This window comes from Phoenix dactylifera, unplaced genomic scaffold, assembly GCF_009389715.1.
Source record: "Phoenix dactylifera cultivar Barhee BC4 unplaced genomic scaffold, palm_55x_up_171113_PBpolish2nd_filt_p 000233F, whole genome shotgun sequence".
Taxonomy (NCBI): Eukaryota; Viridiplantae; Streptophyta; class Magnoliopsida; order Arecales; family Arecaceae; genus Phoenix; species Phoenix dactylifera.
The window spans coordinates 781,328-803,743 of NW_024067734.1; the positions used below are offsets into that span (position 1 = coordinate 781,328).

The 22,416-nt window shown below is 36.6% G+C and overlaps 1 long non-coding RNA gene across 9 annotated transcripts; it reads right to left on the minus strand.

Moving 5' to 3' along the window:
• Window positions 1–578: 578 nt before the first annotated feature.
• On the minus strand, window positions 579–21,785 carry LOC120105215. Of its 9 annotated transcripts, XR_005507589.1 has the most exons (4): window positions 18,986–21,785; window positions 18,583–18,640; window positions 13,810–18,506; window positions 579–1,163 (listed from the first exon to the last, which is right to left on the minus strand). It is a non-coding gene; the product is annotated as an uncharacterized LOC120105215 (long non-coding RNA). The 9 variants fall into 9 exon arrangements; XR_005507586.1 differs by having other exon boundaries at window positions 13,810–18,640; XR_005507585.1 differs by having other exon boundaries at window positions 18,583–21,785.
• Window positions 21,786–22,416: the final 631 nt, after the last annotated feature.

Below are 22,416 nucleotides of genomic sequence, written 5' to 3' on the forward strand. Positions count from 1 at the left end.
TCAAGTTCTTGACCCAAAGCTTCATCAACACCTAGGTATATTTTCAATTTTTGTGATTATGTATCACCATCTTTATAATTAAAAATTTAACTTTGTTTATCAGATAATAACCATATTTTCTTGGGAAAAATATAATCCGCCTCTTGGGAAAAAGAAAAAGCGAGAGCAAAATGAACATACAGAAAATCCATCTTTTCCATATTTTGATGTGGATTTTGCTATATGATCAGTTTGGACAAATTTCAATGTGACAAAAGGCTAGATGTTACAAATACCTAACCTAAAAGCCAGCACTTAAGCTCAAATTGGAATGTAAAAACTGAACTCTCGTAACAAAGAGAACCAAGTATCCCATCCTTATAGGAGACACTACTTCATTTGCACTTCTATGCCTGACACCTGATCCATGAAATCAAGTCTGATGTGTCCATATGTAATGTTGCCATGAAGGTAGGCACAAGAAACTTTCATTGAACTTCTATCTCATGAACAAATTTTTCAGTGCTGAATAAATCTAAAGAAACAATCAAGTTTCTTTAGTGCATTTCAGCTAGCTGCTTGATTCTAGGAAAAAATAATGAAGTCAAAGACCAAGAGCACTTTCAGTTCTATTCCAGGATCTATGATAGATTATATAAAACATGCAGAATTAAACTGAAGGAAAATTTTTATCTGTACAAGTAAATAAGCTGTTTCACATAGACTTAAGTAGTCACTGCTGCAGCATCATCAGCCCTTCACTACAAGTCACAGCCATCCAAGAATAACTCCTAAAAATATACCTGCTAGGTGACAGCACTTGAACGTTCTGATGAATTTTGTTCAGGCCCCTACACAACCAAAATCACTCATATCTCAGTATAAAAGGATTGCCTACAATAGTATTTGATTACCAATAATAGATATAACATCGAGGTCTTGTTCACTAAGCTTGTATCCTTCGGGCGCTGCAGTAAGAACACAGACAGTAACTTAACCGGTACTCAGTCCTCAGAATGGTGTTAAGATGATCATCCATCCTTGGTCCCCATACTTCGATGTCAAGCAAAACGCTGGAATGAGTAAGAACCTTGAAAGCACTGCAACAATCAAAAGTCCTTTCCATGTTGTCAACTTGATCCATCTCTAAAGGGGTACGTATCTTCCTGTGAGGCCCTTTTGATCTACATTTTGAAAGATAGGAGAGGAACATCATTAACTCATTCATTCATTGAATAATGTATTTTTTATTACTAATTCATTTAGTCTTTAATTATTATTTAACTGATATTGATTCATTTTCGTGCATATTAGGTAACAAAATGCCCCGAGGAAAACAATTCAGAGATGTGGAGTTCCAGAAGGTGGGATCATCTTCTGCTCAGTCCATGCGATCCCAGCAGCCCCAGCAGTACGAGTCTAAGTCTCAGCATGAGTTCTAGTCTCAGCACGATCCAGGCTAGGAGGTTATGGATGACTTGCATATCCAGGGTAATTTGATTTAAAGTGCATATATTAAGTTCATTTACAATCTAATTATTTTAATTAATTTGCCTCCAATATTTTAATGGATATTTTATTATTTTTCATAGATGAACAGGGGAGAGTGAGGATGACATGGGGTACCTCTCGAGCACGGGATGTGTGGCAGCTTCATGAGGATGAGAAGATAGTCGTCGAATGCAACGAACTAGGGCAGCCTATCAAGAGGGCTGGAAGCCTTTTATCAAGTTTTCTAGGATCGGTTGCGCGTAGGGGTCAGTTATGTCCGCTCAACTATCATAAGTGGAATGATATGCTTCCTTCTTATAAAGTTGAGCTTCTTAAAGTTGTACAGGTAAAGAATTGAATTTAATATTGTTAATTTGATACCTACTGTATGTTAATTTGTTTACTCTTACAATTTTAATTTTTCGATTTAATATTGTTCTAACATTCTTTACTTTGGTGTAAAAAAAGTTTGTGCTCCCTCCAGAGAGCCATGATTGGGTGCTAAAGTCCCTTAACCGCAAATAGAAAGAATATAAGTCGAAGTTGAAGGCCGACTGAAAGCGCGAGGGTATGCCAGAAGAGGAGGTTGCTCGTGTTTGTCCTCCTGACGTATACCATCATCGGTGGAGGGAGCTTGTTCACTATTGGTTTTCCGAGAGAGGACAAGTTGTGTATACTCTCTCAATACCTTATAATGTGTTTAATACATTCACTATATTACAATGTCTACTTTTTCCGTGGTAGACATATTCTGACCTTGGTCGAGCCGAACGAGCATCTCAGACAATTCCTCACACTTCAGACTTGAAGAGTTATGCGGAGGCTCAGAGCTGAATTCATAAGTTTCTTTGAAACTCTTGTATCATATAGCATGTATCATGATATATAGCACTTCCAATATACTTTTTGTTGCAGATGGAAGACCATGGGAGGAAACCTGGTGAGGTGGTGTTCTATAAGATGACTCACATCCACCGCGATGGCAGCTTTGTCCGAGAGGAGTCGAAAGATATAGTTGTATGTATTCATTAATAATTTATGCAATAATTTTTTATGTATTTCAATTTTTCAAAAATTAATTTGATTGTTTTTGAGAGATATAGGATAGAGCTACATCCCTTATTTCAGAGTGTATCGGAGAATAACACTAGAGGTATCGAAGCTCAGGTGTTTACCGAATTGATGGGCTCGAAGCGTTATGGTCGAGTGAGGGGTTATGGCGTTGGAGTTACCCCCACTCAGTTGTCTGCAGTGGATAGATATACTCAAGATGCTAGACAGAGTAGTAGCACTACAGAGGTTAATGATTTGAAGGCAGAGATACAAGAGTTGAAGCAGAGCCATCAGGCAGAGATACAATCTTTGAGGGCTCAGATTAATCAGATTACATCTTTGTTGCATCAGTTTGTCCCTCCTCAGGTAAATTACTACATCTACTTGAACATTTTACATAAGTATCATATCTTTTTTTAAAGAGCTTAATAATTTTTGTATTCTTAACTTCTTAAGTTTTTTTTATTATAGGTTCCTGATACTTCATCTGCGCGTAGAGATGGTGATGCCATCGACCCCTAAAGCTTTTATTTTGAAGTTTTATATGTATTTTTTTTATGCTTTTCGAAGTACATTGTAAACGTAAATTGACAGTATGAATGCAATTTGACAATATGAATGTTTAGATAAATATGTTTGATTGTGCCATGTGTATATCTCGTTTAGTGTGTATGCCTTTGATTTTGTAAACAGAGTTTAAAATTTTTTTAATTTTTTTTAAAAAAAATAATACGCTAACGACGCTTTAAAGCGTCGTTAAAAGCACGAACAGGTATCAATTAGCGACGCTTTAAAGCATCGGTACGTTTGACTTAACGACACTTTAAAGCGTCACTAAATCGAACACATACCGACGCGTAAAAGCGTCGCTAAATTGCGATAAGCGATGCTTTCATGCGTCGCTACGTTGTAAATTACCAATGCGAAAAAGCGTCGGTAAAGCGTCGCTAATTCCCGACGCTTTTTGAAGCGTCGGAAAATATTTTGTCCACTGTAACATAGGCGACACTTTACCGACGCTTCGGGATGGTTTTTACCGACGCTTAAAAGCGTTGCTAATGGGTAAAAAAAGCGTCGCTAATGCCCAATTTTCTTGTAGTGATAGGTTCATTCTATTGCATCTCCTCAAGATCTTCAGCAACAGACACAGCTAGTTTTCTCTTCAAGGAGTTCGGTTTGCCCTTCTTAACTTGGGTAGCAATAGTTCAAGGATGTGGTAGGGCACTATGCATCCATGTGACCATAGTCTTGTACTTGTAACTATGCCGAACTTGGGGGCAAGCATTGAGCTTGGAGGGTCTGCATTTGCTAAGTATCAATTTGGCTGATTTTGGTGTGGCGTAGACTAGATGTGGGTTTTCGATTCCCCATCTTCGAAAATCAACCTACAGGCTTTACTCTTCAGGCACTCGTCAACTTAGCCACCGAAGAGCTTCATCCAAGGTGTCAGTTTGTGCAACAACCATCTGGTCTTGCATGTCCTGGTGAAGCTCATTAGAAACTTACCCAACTACCGGTACAAGTCTTATGGAAATGAAATCAAAAGGTGAGCTCGTCAAATTCTTCTTGGTACTCATGAATAGATTCAGTTCCTTATTTCAATTGGAGCATCTAAGTGTAAAGGTTCTGGGAGTAGTTTGAACCGATACAGTCATCTTCCAGCTTCTCCCACATCCAAGACTCCATTGCAATGGGCCTCTCTTTATAGCAAACTGTCCTCTAGGGGAGACCATCAGATGCAAGTTAGGCCATTGAGATTAGCACTTACTTCCAATCTGATAGGTACTTCCAACTAAAATGGTCATCAATCAAGGGTATCTAGTCCAGAAAAACTTTCCCAAGAAGTCATCTACAATCAAGTGTAATCATAATAGTGCCACGGACGTTTTTAGCTGCTTAACCATAGCGTTGGAATTGTTGACTGGATCCGTGGCAAATTGAGCTTGGTTGCTCCTCTGCTTGATGGTGGTGAGCTTGTATCCGCCACCATCAAGCAGCATTGCTGACTATGGCTAGAAGCTATTGGCTAAGGATTTGATCTGATGATAGAAGAGCTACCATTAGATTAGATCATATGATAAGGGATGCTGTTAAATCATACTTAATGGTGGCAAAGTTATTGTCATTCAGAAGCTACCAATGATCGGACGGTGATCTTGCTTGCCATTGATTCAGATTTGATGGTCGGCCTACTACTCTCAGATGATTTCTGATGGTGGACTGTCATCAAAAAACCTTTGTAGCAAGTTGGAGTCTCCAATCAATTGTATCACTTTACCTCGTTAGGATTTGCCTACAATGGCAGGACTATGCTAGGGTTTAACTACGAGCAAGAGATGTTGGATGCTTGCAAGTAGAAAACAAGTCACACCACCTGGTATCCCTAGCAAGACCACCGAACCCTGTTACCCTTCCGTAAAAGGGTTAGGGTTTTAATTGTCTTCACATACGGAAGCAATAATGTAATAATCAGAGGAGGAACCGTCAAACAACTCCCTTCTAACAGTCAGAAAACTTTCATCAAAATAAATATAGTAGCTACAATGAAACTTTGACTAGATGACCTTGATAATAGACCTCCATTAGAAGACTGTTTGGGACCTAGCTCAACTAGTGAACTAGATTAGCTATCTGAGATCCAAGTTCAAATCCAAGTAGTACCCCTTACTCTACTTAAAAATGGAATCAAGAATCTTGAAGAGTAGTAGAGTTTGAGAGCAATTAAAAGTCTTTGAAAGCATATGGTAGAACTTTGAAAAGGTTTTAAACTCAAAACCCTGACCTAAGAATGTTTACATCATAAAATAAACAAAGGCCAAAGAAAAAAATCAAGGACCAAGCTCTAATAGCAGAAAGAGTTGATGCAAGCTAGAAGAAAAAGTGCAAGCTTCACAAAGAAAGAGTGGAAGTAATTAACTAGCCATGACTAAACCTAGAAATGTAAAATAAAATATGAAGTTTGAAATCTAAAGGCAAAGGAAACTAAGTAACCAAATTACCTAAGGATGATTAGCAACTCTTTACCTCGACGCTGAGGGGGCTTCATTATCATCAAAATTCCACCAACTCCTTCAAAGTGTGCCGCAACCAAGGGCTCCGCTAATTGACCAAATTTAATCCTCGAAATGCACCGTGGTACCCTAGAATCCACCAAAGCTTAGTACTTTTATGCTACAAAGAAAGGCAGTTGATTGCTAGGAGATGGACAAAAGAAAAGCTAGGGCCGGATGATGCACCCTTTTCTTGGGAAGTATTTAAAGAGGTATTTTATAAGAGGTATTTTTTCCAAAGTATCTGATTCCAGAAATTCTGAGAGTTCAATCGATTGGAGCAGGGCAATATGACAGTTGCTCAATATGCAGCAAAGTTCAAAGAAAGATCAAGATATGCTCCAACCTTGATATCAATGGAGAGCGGTTGGGCTAGAAAATACAAAAATGGACATAGCAGTTAGATCCAGCAATTGGTTACTGCATTCAAGCTGCCTACTTATAAAGAGGTTGTTAATAAAACCCTAGTTATAGAAAAAAGACTCAATGATGCTCAAACTGTGTGGGAAAAAGTTTTGAAGATCGAGGTCAAGGCAATAAGAATGTTGAAGCAAAGGCTAAGAGGCCTAATAATGCTACTCCAATGATAAAACTTCATGCAAGGGTGACATCAAGTGCTATAAATGTGGTGGACCCGTACCAAAGAAGACCGACCCAACGGCCCTCTCTCTCTCTCTCTCTCTTGGGCGGCAACATGAAGAACCCCCCTCCCTCTTCTTGGGTGTGGCGGCTCTCCCTGATACCACAAAGGAGAAGGAGAAGAAGCTCTAAAACAGGGGCTCCTTCTTCTTCGAGATGCATCATTCCATCCTGTTGCACGTGAGGCTGAAACTTGGGACTAGGCCGGTCAAGTGGACCGGGCCCAGGTCCAAAGTCTCACATTCCCCCCTCCTAAAAAAAAATTTCGTCCCCGAAATTAACTCACTTAAGGCTTCAAATTTTGAAAGTTTGGAAACATCATATCATTCCTGAGCTTCTAAACAATCTCCATCTCGAAATGCAACCTCACAAGATTTTGGCAAAATCATGGCTTCTCAAAACTTAATCCTTTCCATCTATGATTCATAGCAAGTTTTTTTGATCTCTTTCAAAATAAGACTAACCTTCCAGCCTTGGATTAAAATGCCATAATTCTTTTCTCCAAGAAATTAATTTTTCTTGATTAATTCCACATAGAAATTTAATCGGTTAAATATAAGTAGGAGAAAGCTTTAGTATCAAAGGCTCCTCATTTTTTTCCCATAATATAATAATTAATCTTTGTCTTAGGAAAGCCTCAAGCCCCTTTCAAATAGCCAGATTAACAATGTCAGAATTAGGAATAGGAGATCCATGTTAAAACATTTCAGGTCTAAGTCCAACCAAGTACCCATTAATCCGTTAACACTAAATTTAAGATGCTCAAGATTCTCCCAAAAATTGTCAACAATAGAAAAACCTACTGATGAAAATTACATAGCTACCTCCAGATTATTCATAGAACCAACAACATTCTTCTTTACTAGAAGACTAACTCAAGTCTTCCAATAATTCTACTTACCAATACAACTTCATCTTATCATAAGAATAAGGTCCAATACCTCCAAATTTAGTTCTTTTTGTAGATGATGTAAGTCAAACTTCTCTCTCTCATAAATAAAATCAACGTCTGAAGTTTGAATAAGAACATCAAAATTTTTCTTTTTTGTCAAAATATCAACTGCTCTTGATTAATCGATCTATCACAAGATTAGATCATAAACAATTCTAATCCACTCCTTATAAAATATTCATCAAAATCAATGGATAACCTTGATTTCTTTCAATCAGATAGAGGGTTGATATTAATTGAAGAAGTTCAAGCTTCAAATTCAAAAGAAAAGAGGTATACCCCAAAATATTCTAGACCGAAGGTCAAAATTGATAGCCCATTAATTCTAGTCTCAAGATGCTAAGAATTTCTTTAGCATGACATAAAATTGGAAACCTAAAATAGTGCAGCGATATCCAAGAATCAAAACATTTGCTTTTCGTTTATCAAAAAAATCTTACTACACAAGAAAATAGATCAATTCTTTTGTTTTTAAAACTTGTTGAATCAAAAAGATAATACTTCTGACCAACTTAAAAAAAATAATTCAGACCACTACGCTTTCGCTGCGCACTCTGATTCAAACCACCAAAATTCTTTAGATTCACTAATAATTTTTGATCAAAATACTACTTTGTATTATGAACTAAAGAGATCCAAAATTTCAATTTCCACGTAAAGCCTAAAAAGAAATCTTTGATTCTCGTCCCCTAATTTACCTCGAGCACATCCGTCTAGATTCACCCTCGAGTCAATTGATGCATTCAAACCATCATATAGGCTAGTTACTATGATTCAAAATTGATTGAATCTTAATTCTCTTATTAGTTCAACTAGAGGATTCTAAGTCAAACTACAAGTAAAATCAACCCGAAGAATTCTCTCAATGCTCTTCCAAACTAGAAGACGTTAAATCAATATGAATGAATAAAACCGACTCAACCATCTCTCCTAAAGTTTTCTTCATCGAGATCTTTAGCATTTATCAAAAATCTTTCATCATAACCATGTAAGCTTCTAAAATTCAAATTCTTTATGCAAATCTAGATTTGATCAGCAACCGCAACAATATTGACAAAAGACCCTAGATCGGCTTAAATCCAAACATTGAATTGAAGTTTCATATACATCACATAGTCTCCGATAGACATGAACAAGATCTATTATTTGGAACCAAAGACGATAATATAAATTATTAATAATTCCACCGAGATGAATACTTTCTAATCTCCAATAAAATTATTTCTTCAAGATTGATAATTATTCCTTAATTCTTTCAAAAGCATAAGCTACAAATTTAAGAGAAAATAGATCTATGCTAAAACATTCTAAATCCAAGATCAGCTAATGCAGAAACTATTAATCCTAGACTTGGGATGCCAAATTTCTCTCTCTTTTTTTTCATAGCAAATAGAAGAACCTACTAATAATACGATAATATTCGTATCAGTCAAAATCAAAAACACTATCCTTTTCATTGACAACGAAATTCTCCTCAACAAGAAAACCCATCAGAAAATATTTCTCAATCACAGAGTTAATATCGTTGACCATCTTAAAATAATTTAAACAACCAATATTCTCATAATTTACTAAATCACTTCCAATCAAAATCCCAATTTGCATTGTAATTTGAAAAGATCTAAAATTTCAAATTCGAGGTAAAGCCAAAGAATAATTCTAGAATTTCATCCCAAATATATTTTCCATCTACATATATGATCCCCGTATAGTTTTCAATCCTCGAAGAATATTTCAATGAATATCATCAAATAAATAAATAAATAAATATATATATATATATATATAGCCCAAGCCTTAAACAACATTTCATATGTGAACCTTAACTTGTCACTGAATTAATTAACTTCAAGCTAGAAGTAACATCATAGTACCCGATATCAATCTGAACTTCCAAAATACCTACATTGCACGATAATATTCCATAACTAATACTCTTTCACTTAACTTAGTCAAAATCCAATTAATCATATCTTGGAATACAAATTACTCCACCAAGAAAACTCTCAAAATAGCCTATTCATACTTTGGCTATAAACACAGATAGCATTCTGATTTCAGCATCACAAAATTCAGATAAGATAACACAAATTTACCACTAACAAAAGTAAACAAAGATATTTGTCTTCTTGCCCCATCTCTCAAACTTTTCGACGAATCCTAAGAATCCTAAAAGCTAAGCTCTGATATAACTAATCATTATTCCCTAGTAATCTTAAACCCAAGCTCTGATACCACTTAAGTTGTCACGCCTCCGGCCCAAAATCGCGAGGCGAGGGAACGTGCCAACTGCCGCACACCCATAGGAAACTCTTCCCACGAGCATGCAAGGCATCTTAACCAACATCTCAATTATATAAATCCAAAATAATTCAACTAAATAAATGCAATCTTATTCCATTGACTAACTCAAGTCATAAAGTCTCACAGTTCTAAATATATAACAGAACAATAATTTACCAACATGCAAAACTTAGTTCTTAAAATAACAAAGCCTTGCAATGTCCAACAATCTTAATGAATGTCCAAGATAACAGTTCAACTTAAATAACCCTAATCTAAGATAGCTTGCGCCACTATCCTTCTAGTCGCTCTTCCAATTTAGAACCCCAATAGACTAGTTCTCGAAATCTGTAAAACAACAAGAAATTGTATAATGAGCTAAACAGCCCAGTAAATAATGAACACTCCAGCGAGATAAATCGGCAATAATATGTAGAAAATAAATATATATGCAATTCCAAGGTATAAGTCAAATATTTCTTAAATTTTTAAGATTCTTTTCATGATTTCGAGATTCTTTCGCATATTTAATTTATGTTGTCGATTCTGGACTATGACCACATGTTCCCTATGGCAGAGTCATCAACACCGACTAATCTTCTTGCAGTGAATCCTTCAGGACAGTCAATTGTCCACGTATCTGCTCCCATTGGCGAGGTCCTCAACATAGCCAGGTCGAAGTTCAATTAACTCTCTATTTCATATTTCAATTATGAAAACATGCAGTGTCAAACCAAATATCATTCATATCTTAATTTCTTTCAATTTATCATATTCAACTCAAAAGCCGAAAACTATGACCACATGTTTCCTGTGCCAGGGTCATATCACCGACTAATGCTCTTGTGGTACTAATGTATTAGCCCCCATTGGCAAGATCCTCAACATAGCCCAACTGCGAGTCCGAATCTATTAAGAGTTATTATCTTTTCTTGCATTATGTTCAAGGCTCTAAACCGAAAATATGATATCGAATCAAACATAATCCAAAACGAAAGCAAATACGTTCAATCAGAATTATACAATATTCTAAAAACAGACATATAACACCATGCATCGAATTTGTAAATCAAGAATAACTCGACTCGAGAAAATATTTATAACTTGCCGATAAATCTAAAAAAAAGTTACATTACTTACTTTGCGAACGTGATCCACAACAAATCCAATTAATTTCACAAATCCCTCGCAGAACCTAATATCCAAAAATTACATTCTTCTTTTAAAATTCATCACAATATATGTATACAAAAGCTTAAATTTTAATATCCTCCTATGGCTGATCCTGCAGAAGTGCCTAGCACCCCGAGTTCGGATTTATACTCGTAAACCATCCCCTCTCTTTACTTATTTATTTATTTTCTTTTTCCTTCTTTTCTTTTTCTTTTCTTCTTTTCTTTTTCTTTTCCCTTCTCCTGACTCCTCTCTTCTTGTTTGGTGAAATAGGGGGCCCGTGTCCCCCCCTTCTTCCCTCTCGGTCGGATTCAGGGGCGACCGTGGTGGCCGGCCCCGATGGCGACAGGAGGCGGCAGAGCAAGCCTGACCACCCCCGACGGCTGGCGGCGGCGAACACGTCGGTGGCTAGAGCACACGGGCCGAAGCAAAGCACCCCGTTTTGGACCCAAATCCGGCGCTTGGCCGACTCCAAACCACAACACCTCATGGCCAAGCACTGAGAGAAGAGGAAAGAAAGGCTAGGGACTCTTACATCCGCTTCGACGAAGATCCGACACCTCTCTTCCTCTCCGGCGGCAAAGGAAGAAGAAGGCTACCCGTACCAAAGAAGACCGACCCAGCGGCCCTCTCTCTCTCTCTCTCTCTTGGGCGGCAACACGAAGAAGAACCGCCCCCCCCTCTTCTTGGGTGTGGCGGCTCTCCTTGATACTACAAAGGAGAAGGAGAAGAATCTCCAAAACAGGGGCTCCTTCTTCGGGATGGATCCTTCCATCCCGCTGCCTCACGTGCGTTTTTGGGTGTGGCGGCTCTCCCTGATACCACAAAGGAGGAGAAGAAGCCCTAAAATAGGGGCTCCTCCTTCGGGATGGATCCTTCCATCCCGCTGTCTCACGTGCAACGCACGGGAGGCCGAAATTTGGGACTGGGCCGGTCAAGTGGACCGGGCCCAGTTCCAAGGTCTCACAAATATAGTGCTCATACATGTTGTCCAACTTTCTTAGGTCACTCATTGCCAACCATGCAACATACAACAATTAATATGCAAGTAAAGAAAAAGAACACATTACTGGCAAAGATTTGTTACGTAAAGTGGTCTGACATAATTTTCCATACAAGTATCATGATAGGATAATGAGCCTCATATGCAAGCATAATTATAGAAATACACACCTACACACACAACTTACTCAAATGAATATTACCAAAAAAAAAAATAGTGGCAACGCACACAAAAACACATGCATATTATGTGCACAAGGTAAGCTGTATGAACACTCTAGGATTAATAAGTAAATCATCATATACAGTTAATATATTTCGGTTTCTTATCTGCTATCTCATTGTCCTCAATATCATAAATTGTTGTACATAAAACATATAGACTAGGAATCTAATTTTAATGCTTAGGGCATATTTTCTAAGTGCCATCAACTGTTCTTGTGAAACCCAAAGCATCATGCATGTGGCTAAAAGAATACCATGCTGGACAGGTGTCAAGCACTGGAAGAAGGCCTTCTATGCTCTTGGTAGTGTGAGCAGATAAATAGAGGGGCAGCAAGAAATATAATCCCACCATTTCATCATCAACATGCCGAAGAATACCAGTTTGGCTAACATTAGGATTTAACTTCATTAACTTTGTTTTGTCCAATTAATCAAAAAATTTAAAAAAAAGGAGGAAAGAAAGGAAGAAAATTTACCTAAAGACTATCGTCACGGCCATTAACTACAAAAAAACTGGGCATACCTATTAAAGGCTTTTATTTTCCATATAGGAGCCATAAATGGCAAGAGCCAGGACTATAATAACTAGACTAAGGCATTACTGAGACTTGAAGATGCTACTAGAATTTGTCATTCTCTTGCTGAAGTGCACTACAAAGTGTGCAGGCAGGAAAAAGTGACAAACTTTTTGAAGCAATAGGATAAATAAAATGAAAAAAAATAATTTGATCATTGTTCTAGACCAAGAAGTGAGTTTGTCTCAAACCAACTCATTTAGTAACTTCTTGTGCACGATCCAGAAAAGCAAGTTACTGGCTTTAGCTGATGTCTCGCTCAAGTTGCAGAAGATCTATTTGTGATCACCTATTCTCTTACCATTTGAATGTCTAAAATAATCTTCATAAGCAACTATTGCGAGACATGACAAGCACAGGGTTTGAAGTGATTGATGCTCTTCATGGTTATGAATACACACTTGACACCAATTCCTAAAGTATTGCCTGTGCTAATAGCGTAATACACAGTATCAGTGGATTAATGGCACGAGTTAAACATGTCTTGACTCATCCTCATTAAAATTAAGTATTAGTTACGTATTTAGTTATGAGATTACAATCTGCTCTGACACATTCTACGACATTCATACATAATAATATCGTATTTAAGAAAGAATGATCTAGAGAATCTTATATAATATTGTTGAATCTAAAATCATAAAACAAATTAAGTTTCCAATTGCAGTTCTCAAGATTTAAAATAACCACCTGATAGAGTTGAAGTTAATTATACAAGTAAACATCTCAACCATACTGGGACTCTGTATGATTTAAATCATGATTAACACAACAGATGACTGGATCAAAATAAAGACATCGGAGAATTATAATCATTATTCACATATAGTATATAGTAAAATTGAGAACATAAGTATGTTTTATATTGAAGTACGCCGCAAAGGCCATTCAAGACAGATAACATTTTTCAAAATGGAAGGTCGTGAATGGAATCAAAATCAAAAGGAGAATTAACCCGTCGTTGAGGACTACAACATCTTCTCATTGCCTGAGCATTTTACCATATAGGACAGAAGATCAAAATCAAAAAGAAAGGGGGAACAAATTTCTCATTAATCAACATTCGATACAATTGTGACAGTTGTGTCATTGATTTCAGCAATTAGGTAAAACCTAATCAATCAAGATGTGTTAAAAATCATATGATTGCAACATATTTAAATCCACTAATTAATCTAGTATCATCTATAAAATTATGATGAGGAATTGAGGATAATGATCAAGTTTTTCTAGGCAAACAAAAGAAAGTTAGAGCCTTTGACAAATCCTTTATTTACATAAGTATATCATGAACAATATCAGTTGTGAAAGGCAAATAAAAGTCAACTTCTCAGTTACTTCTTCCAGTTAGAACCATTGCTATAGTCAAAAGCAAAGGAAAAAGTACCTGCACAAGCCCTTGCATTCAAGCAAAATATAAGAAATGTTATTTGTAGTGATGGGTTACTGTACCACGTGCAACATCAACTTCCATGGTTTTTCCATCGTGACACACCTAGAAAAAAAAAGAAAAATCCAAATAAACTTTCAATAAGCATCACCAGTAGCACAAGTACTCTAGAACACGTACAAGAACCAGACAAAGTAAGAGGTAAAATATGTCTAAAGCACTACCATATGGACATTTGTAGATTCATAATGTCCTTATATATGGGTATGACGAGGCATCTCTTGCCCAGGAGCCTAGTCAATAATTTAGTTCTTATTCAAAAAACTGATTTCCTAGGATGCACTGGCCTTAACAACAAAGCTATTTCAATGACAAGAAAGCCCGTAATCAGACAACCATCAACACCAAGTGCAAAAGAAAGTAGTTCCAGGTCCTCCAGGAAAAGAATCACTTCCATGAATGCCACAATAACCAAAAAGCCAACCACCAATGTTATAATTATTTTAAGATGTCTTGACGGCATCCAACTATTATGCCTTTAGAAGATTCTAAAAGTCTATCACAGAGCCGACATACAAAACATTTCTCACGTAAAATCATATAACACAGAGTGGGTACAGCTTTTTCAAGCAAAACATTAAATTCGAACAGCAGAAATATAAGGTCAATGACTCCAACAAAGACATTGATAATACCAAATACACAAGCCTAAATTTCAACTACACAAACAAAGTAGAGTTAGGGAAGAAAAAGCAGCTCCAAACTCCAAAGTATGAACAAACAGTAGTCCATGAGGAAAAAAACGAAAATAAGTTTTTAGCAGGCCATTGTTTTCCATTTTAACAAAGAGCACAAATGGGCCAAATAAACAAACCTTAACTTTAACTCCACACTAGCATGCATAAATAGAATTGCAAATATAAAACATGAGGTAGCATCTACAATGGGAAAAGGCATTGAAGACATCTTGCAACTTAAAAACGCTATGGCCACTTAAGAGGAGCTCCTGCACTTTCTATTGCACCTTGACATCTGGATCCCAAATTAGGAAGCCCCAAGTCAAAATACTTATATCAAACTCCAAGAATGGGTAAATGAGAAGCAACAAGCAATTTCAAAAAGCAACAACCAATTAAATTGGCTGTACAGTGATTTTTATAACAAAAAAAAAAAAAATTGCATGGCATTCCAGCGGAAATTGATAGAAAAATAGTACAGCACACAAAATTGAAATAAAAAGGCTAAAAGCTCATCACTTGCTTTTTTTAATTGATTTCCAAAAGATATGGATCATTTCATCCCCTGCACCCCAAAGCTAGCAAAAAAGAATGATTTTAGGCTAAAATATTTTTACAAGAGTCTGTAAACAAGTTAAAACACCATCACGGATACAACACTGACATTTTTGTGCAATTTGTCCATAAAGATAAGCTGTGAATGAACGACAACTTCCTATCACAATGAAACAATAATTTTAAGTAAATAACACAGCATCTTAAATCATGAATATGTACTACCTGGAACCTCCCATCCAATGCAACATTTCAGTGCAATTTGCCCATGAAGATGAACTATGAATGAACAGCAATGTCTTATCATGATGTTATAATGAACTGAAGTAAATAGCACTGCATGTGAAATAATTTGGCAATGAATGTTTCAGAAACAAAGCATATGAATCTGAAACAAAAACTAGTGGTATATGAGAGCCCAGTCATATACAAACATGAGTAAATTAAGACTGTAAAAGAAATAAAATAACAATAAAATAGAACAGTCTTGCTAGTATAAAATGTTCGGGCACCAAAGAAAGGGAATTGCAATATTTTCCAAAACCTAGATCAAGTTGCCGAAACTTTATACGGATAACTGGCTCTCTAACTTCTGTACATGTAGAAAAACATGTGTTAAGAAAAACAGGAAGAAAAGTAATTACTCAAAAAATTTGGTTATCCAGGCACCCATACACTTAAAATGCAGTCAAGGCGGAGATCCATGTTTACATAGATCAAATAAGGCATAAGTCAAGGATGCTGCAGAAACGAGACTTTAGCTGGAACCAACATTTTGCATTTGATTTCTATTTCATATTTGTAATGGAAAAACAAATATTGTGTTTAATATGATGATAATAAAACTATGAGACCATAGGGACAGTTAAGAGAATATAGGTCAACAATCAGCAACACTATTCTAGAGAAAACAAAGTGAGGATGCGAATGCAATAGTCCAACCTATTCTACTAATCCCCCCAAGAATTACTGAAGAACCTAACAAGATCAATATATAACCAACCATCCTTCCAAGATCATACAGCTGGTATCCAACAATGGCTACTCATCAATACTTAACCAAGAACCTAACAAGAATGATATTTATGCAGCATCCTACTAAGATCGGTTAATAGGTATCCATCAATTCAAAAGGAAGAGAAGAGTAATTAACTGGTGTAACTTGTCCACAAAGATAAACTGTGAATGAATGACAACTTCCTATCACCATGATTCGATGATTTGCAGCGAATAACACTACATCTTGAAATCAGATGACAAAATAAATGTTTCAGAGACAAAATAGGTGAATCTGAAAAGATCTCCTGTGGAATAAGAGAGCCAAGTCATATCCGAAAGTGAGTAAACTAAGAAGTTTGAAAGAAAAAAAAGAAAACTGTAATTAAATAGCTCAGTCCGGTAAGTGATAAAATATTGCAGAACCAAGACTTCAGCTGGAACCAACCTTTGCATTTGATTTCTATTTCATATGTGTAACGGAAAAACAAATATTGTGTTTAATATGATGATAATAAAACTATGAGACCATAGGGAACAGTCAAGAGAATATAGGTCAACAATCAGCAACACTAAGCTAGAGAAAATAAAGTGAAGATAGGAATGCAATAGCACACATACAGCAGACAAGCCAGGTTTATTCCTCTAAACCTAGTTCCTGGAGGAAATTAATTGAAAATCTCCAGTAACAGATACCATAAAGAAGTTGATTATAGTAAAAGTGTTTACAAAAAAATGAAATTGCAAAAGGATCAGACGATTTAAGACTACTAATACCATAAACGAACTGATACAAAGCAAAATCTTTAGTAAAAGATACTAACATCAGCCATAAAAACAGGTCAACTATCAAATCAATACAGCAGAAGTTCAAACCAGAATACACCTCTAGAGAGTGCTGGTATTCCATTTCTCCAGTGTTATCAGCCAACAGAGCTTTGTATTTCTCTCCCAAGGCATCCTCATCCATTTCCATCAAAGGAAACTGCATGAACCAGCACGTCATATGATAACATTCATGAAGCAGAACAGACTTCTGTGGACTGACCTTGGAAGAAATGATAGCCAATCATCTATTAATTTGGTTTGATGGACTCCCTGGAACACTCTTAATTTGGTGCTTTACTTGCTCAACAAGCTGCTTTGACTATTAAGAAAGAAAATCATTTGCATTTTCTTATTGTAGCATGCTCGACTTATAGAACATTAGAGCCCATCCATAATTGTAAATTGATTCCACCAATTGTAATCAAAGAATGCCTTGCTGCTTGATATATTAATTTCAGATTTTTTTTGCTTCTACTTCTTCAAACTTATTTTTTGCAGACTGCAACTGAGTCATCAGGTCCTTGGATCTCCCACTCATCTCATGTCCCTGCTGTTAAAGAAATTAATAACACATGGTAATTTAGAAACATAATACCAGCATCTCATGCCATATTCTCCAAACTTGCTTTTTTGCAAAGCATAATGCTTCTGTTTCCTGCATATAAACAGTTAAAAACATAAATAGCAGCAGATTGCCCAACCAAATCAAGAGAGGACTTACCGAAGAATATTACAAACATTTTCATAAGCAGCTGTTTCTTCGGGATTAACTATCAAGCATATAAACTCTGATAGAATAATACGTAGTTTTATTCTTCCTCAAAGGAGAAATAAGAATATCCAGCTACACTATTCCACCACATTCTGCTAACGACAAATTACAGGTAAACCAACAAGAAAATAATATGCATCAGAAGAATCATACCATCAATATAGCTACCCATTGGCTTAGAGGAACATTCCTCGATCTACATTAGCAACATCATCAAATTACTGGATAGAAGCTGTAATATTCTTATCTAATTAATAGAATAATGATTGTACTGTGAAAGAAGAAATTAAACTTTATTGTACAATCAATGCTTTTCACTGGAGAAAAATGAACTCATAGAAAAGAATAGCTGAGCTTAGTCCAACTTGGTGCAACAAGAACCGCAACTGAGGACTCCAACTATCATGATCTTCCTGAAAGTAGACCTTAACAAAGAAAACAATTTGGTACTGCTCCTATTTTCATGTTAAGCCTGCACAGCTTAACTGGTCATTATACATGGAGAGCTCATAATTCATTATTGCATAGTAGTGTATAGAAGGTCATGGTGAATGTTAGTGAAAGCATACTGGCCAAGCATCTTGTATCATTTTCTGCTTATGTGAGTCAAACCAATCCTACACACACAAGACAAAGGAGGAAAAAACATGGAAAATCTTTGTTGTACATACTTGCAAGTTAGAAGCACAAGGCATGCCAAGGGATGATATGATAGTTCAAAAGAACTTTGGAATATTTCATTCAAGCCTAGCTGCTGTTCCTTTAGTTTAACATTCAACTCCTCGGTGATCTTTGAGTAGTAAGATCTATTGAAGACAAAGTACACAAAATTCACTGATCTATATGACGAAAATGTGATTGAACTCTCACTCTGATGCATACCACTTTCTTTTATTTTTATTGAAAGGATGACCATTTCTTGTTGAAGAAGCTCCGGTGTCTGCAATCAAGCAAGAATGCAACTACAAAAATATCAGAATGATTACCGATTGCACACAGAACATGATATTTCACAACATTAGCACACATACAGAAGGTAAGCCAGGTTTATTCCTCTAAACCTAGTCCCCGGAGGAAATTAATTGAAAATCTCCAATAACAGATACCATAAAGAAGTTGATTGTTCACAAAACAATGAAATTGCAAAAATATCAGGCGATTTAAGACTACTAATACCATAGACGAACTGATACAGAGCAAAATCTTTAGTCAAAGATACTAGCATCAGCAATAAAAACAGGTAAACTATCAAATCGATACAGCAGAAGTTCAAACCAGAATACACCTCTAGAGAGTTCCGGTATTCCATTTCTCCAGTGTTATCAGCCAACAGAACTTTGTATTCCTCCTTCCAGGGCATCCTCATCCATTTCCATCAAAGGAGACTGGATGAACCAGCACATCATATGATAACATACATGAAGCAGAACAGATTTCTGTGGACTGACCTTGGAAGGAATGATAGCCAATCATCTATTAATTTGGTTTGATGGACCCCCTGGAACACTCTCAATTTGGTGCTTTACTTGCTTAACAAGCCAGCTTTGACTGTTAAGAAAGAAAATCATTTGCATTTTCTTATTGTAGGATGCTCGACTTACAGAACATTAGTCCCCATCCATAATTGTAAATTGATTCCATCAATTGTAATCAAAGAAATGCCTTGCTGATTGATATATTAATTTCAGATTTTTTCGCTTCTACTTCTTCAAACTTATTTTTTGCAGACTGCAACTGAGTCATCAGGTCCTTGGATCTCCCACTCATCTCATGTCCCTGCGCTTAAACAAATTAATAGCCACATGGTAATTTAGAAACATAATACCAGCATCTCATGCCATATTCTCCAAACTTTCTTTTTTGGAAAGCATAATGCTTCTGTTTCCTGCATATAAACACTTAAAAACATAAATAGCAGCAGATTGCCCAACCAAATCAAGAGAAGACTTTCTGAAGAATGTTACAAACATTTTCATATGCAGCTGTTTCTTCGGTATTAACTATCAAGCATATAAATTCTTATAGAAGATTACATAGTTTTATTCTTCCTCAAAGGAGAAATAAGAATATCCAGCTACACTATTCCACCATAGTGTCAATAGAACAATCTATGATGTAATATAATAATTACAATGTCAATTTGAACACTTCGAATTAGACTAAAACATTATGCAGTGAATTATATGGAATTGAGATCGGAAAACCCTGGTCGTTTTCAGGCCCTAAATGTTGACTATTTGAGAAACCCAGGAAGCCGGAATATTTTGATTTGGATAAAATTTAAGGGGTTCCAACCGAACCCGATTGGGAGGGAGAAATTACCTATAGTTCTGAATAATCTTCGCTGGGACTTGGGCCGGGCTTAGGCTGAGCTCTAAACGAACTGATTGGTTTCAAGTTGCAACTGAGTGGGCTCAATCTGACCGGGCCACCGACAACCTAGTTTGTTTCCAGCGACTGACTCTACTTTCCCTCTCTCGATCTTCTTCTCTCCTAAACCTATATCTTGTATCCTTGGTCTTTAATTCTAAAGTCCCGAAATGGATTATAAACTTGTAGATTGTAGATGTTTTATTTAGCATATGGTGATGAATCAGTTTTAAATTTATAATTTTTTTCCTAATTTGATGATGTTTCATTTAGAGAATCTTGGTAGCACACTGGAGCAGATATCTATAAACCAATGTATATCCAACACCACTTGATTTACTCATGTATACTATGTTCAAATAAAAGGATTATTCTCTAGCGAAATAAGACCACATTTAATCACTTAAGGACCATATTCCCCGCCTAGGCATGGCGTGACATGCAGAGTAATGATGTGGCAATGACAGGCATTCGATTAAGTATGGTGTTAAGGAGGACAAACGGACCGGGCCTGAATTTGAAATAGCACGCAAAATTGTTAAACAGACTGGCTTGATGATTTGTACCAGACAATGAAAGTTTGGCCCATAAGCTGAAGTACACTTATTCTCAGCCATACTAAAGAGAAAAAAGATATTGTATGCTTTTCTTTTCTTTTTAATTTTTTTAGCAATGTGTTTTTATTTTCTTAAACATAATCATGTTAGATAACTAATTCTACCATCAAAGGCCAATCAGTTAGTCAATCACTGGTCTAAACCATCCGATCAAGGTATCATTCTCTGCAGCATCATCAAAATATGGATGCCTGGTATGGCTTTGTGTTCCTTTTGTTTACTTATGATGGGATTTTTGGCTGCAATTAATTGATTGTGCTTGTTTCAACAGTCACTATTATTTATCTAAGACAAAGCCATCAACATACCCGTGGAGCGGTGGTGTAATCGTCAACCTTTACCCCACTTTCTATTCAAATTGGCTAGAAACATGGAGGCTCAAAGCTCTCTCTCTCTTGTTGTCTCCTATGTAGGGAGCTTAGGTTGGCTTTTGTTTTCAAGTTCGGTTTGTACTTTTAAGATTTGTTATGATAGGGCTTTGACTTTTTGACCTAAAAGTGGGCCAAGTCGGGATTGGATAAAAGTTTTATTGATATCGGTCTAGACGTGACTTAACCTGATCCAATATATGCCCCATCCCTTCATTGGTTTTTTTTGCATTCATGACACCTGTATTTAATCAGCATGACTAGTTTTAGGTACCTCTCTAAATCATATATTATGAAATATCCGGCTCATCAAGCAACCCCAAACAAGGTTCACTACAACGCCGAATAAGAAAATCAGAGTGCAAGCCTAACCTCCTTTGTACTAGGCATGTTATTCTGCGTGTGCGGGAACATTCATGCACCTGCTCGGCCTGGATCCATATCCAATCGGATCCATAGTCGACGCTTCCTTGTTTAAATCGCCTTTGTCAAAGAAACAACTATACATAGTTACGTGTATTTTATATGACTCACATCGTATAGCTTGTCCGGTTCATGCTATTTGCATAAGTAATCCATACAAAGTAACGGCTTTATAACCGACTCACATAGTATCCATCATAGCCTATAAATACCACCTCCAGCTCAAGCCCTCTCTTCCCTCCCTTTTCTCTCGAAAGTCGAAATAATGTGGGTTTCTTTCTTGTCCTTCCGGCCATCCCCTAAGCTCTCAGGCTCTACTTTCACGACCGATGCCCCGGTCGCATCGGTCTCCTCCATCCGTCCATCTCGGAAGAAGAAGATTTGCATAAGAAGCTCTTCTTTTTTGCTCTGGGTCAAAGGTATGAATTCTTGGGCCTTCTCCAAAACCCTTTTGATCGTTCTTAGTGCTTCTTCTTAAGGTCTGAGTTATTAGCCTTTTTTTTTTGTTCATTCTTCGTGCTTCTTCCTGAGGTATGGATTCTTGGCCTTCTCCTTTTTTTTGCTCGATCGTTCTTGGTGCTTTTGCTTGAGATCTCTTGCAAGAAATTTTTCTCTTCGGCTCCGATCATTGTTTATGTTTCTCGGGATCATACTTAGATATCTCTCCTCAAAAAATTTCAATTTTCGACTTAAAATTTCAATGGGTGTTCCTCCATCCTTTTTATTTTTTTATTTCTTTTTATTTATCTGGACTAGAGTTTATAAGGAGAAAATAAGAATATGATGCTCGGTATGTTGTGAGTTGTACTTCTAATCATCCAACTAATCATCAAATTAAGATTCATCATGACATGAAATGGTATCGAAGCTGTGGCGATAGTGGATTCGTAGGTGATCCATGATCTCTTTTGACAGCTCTAATCGTTAGACAATTAGAA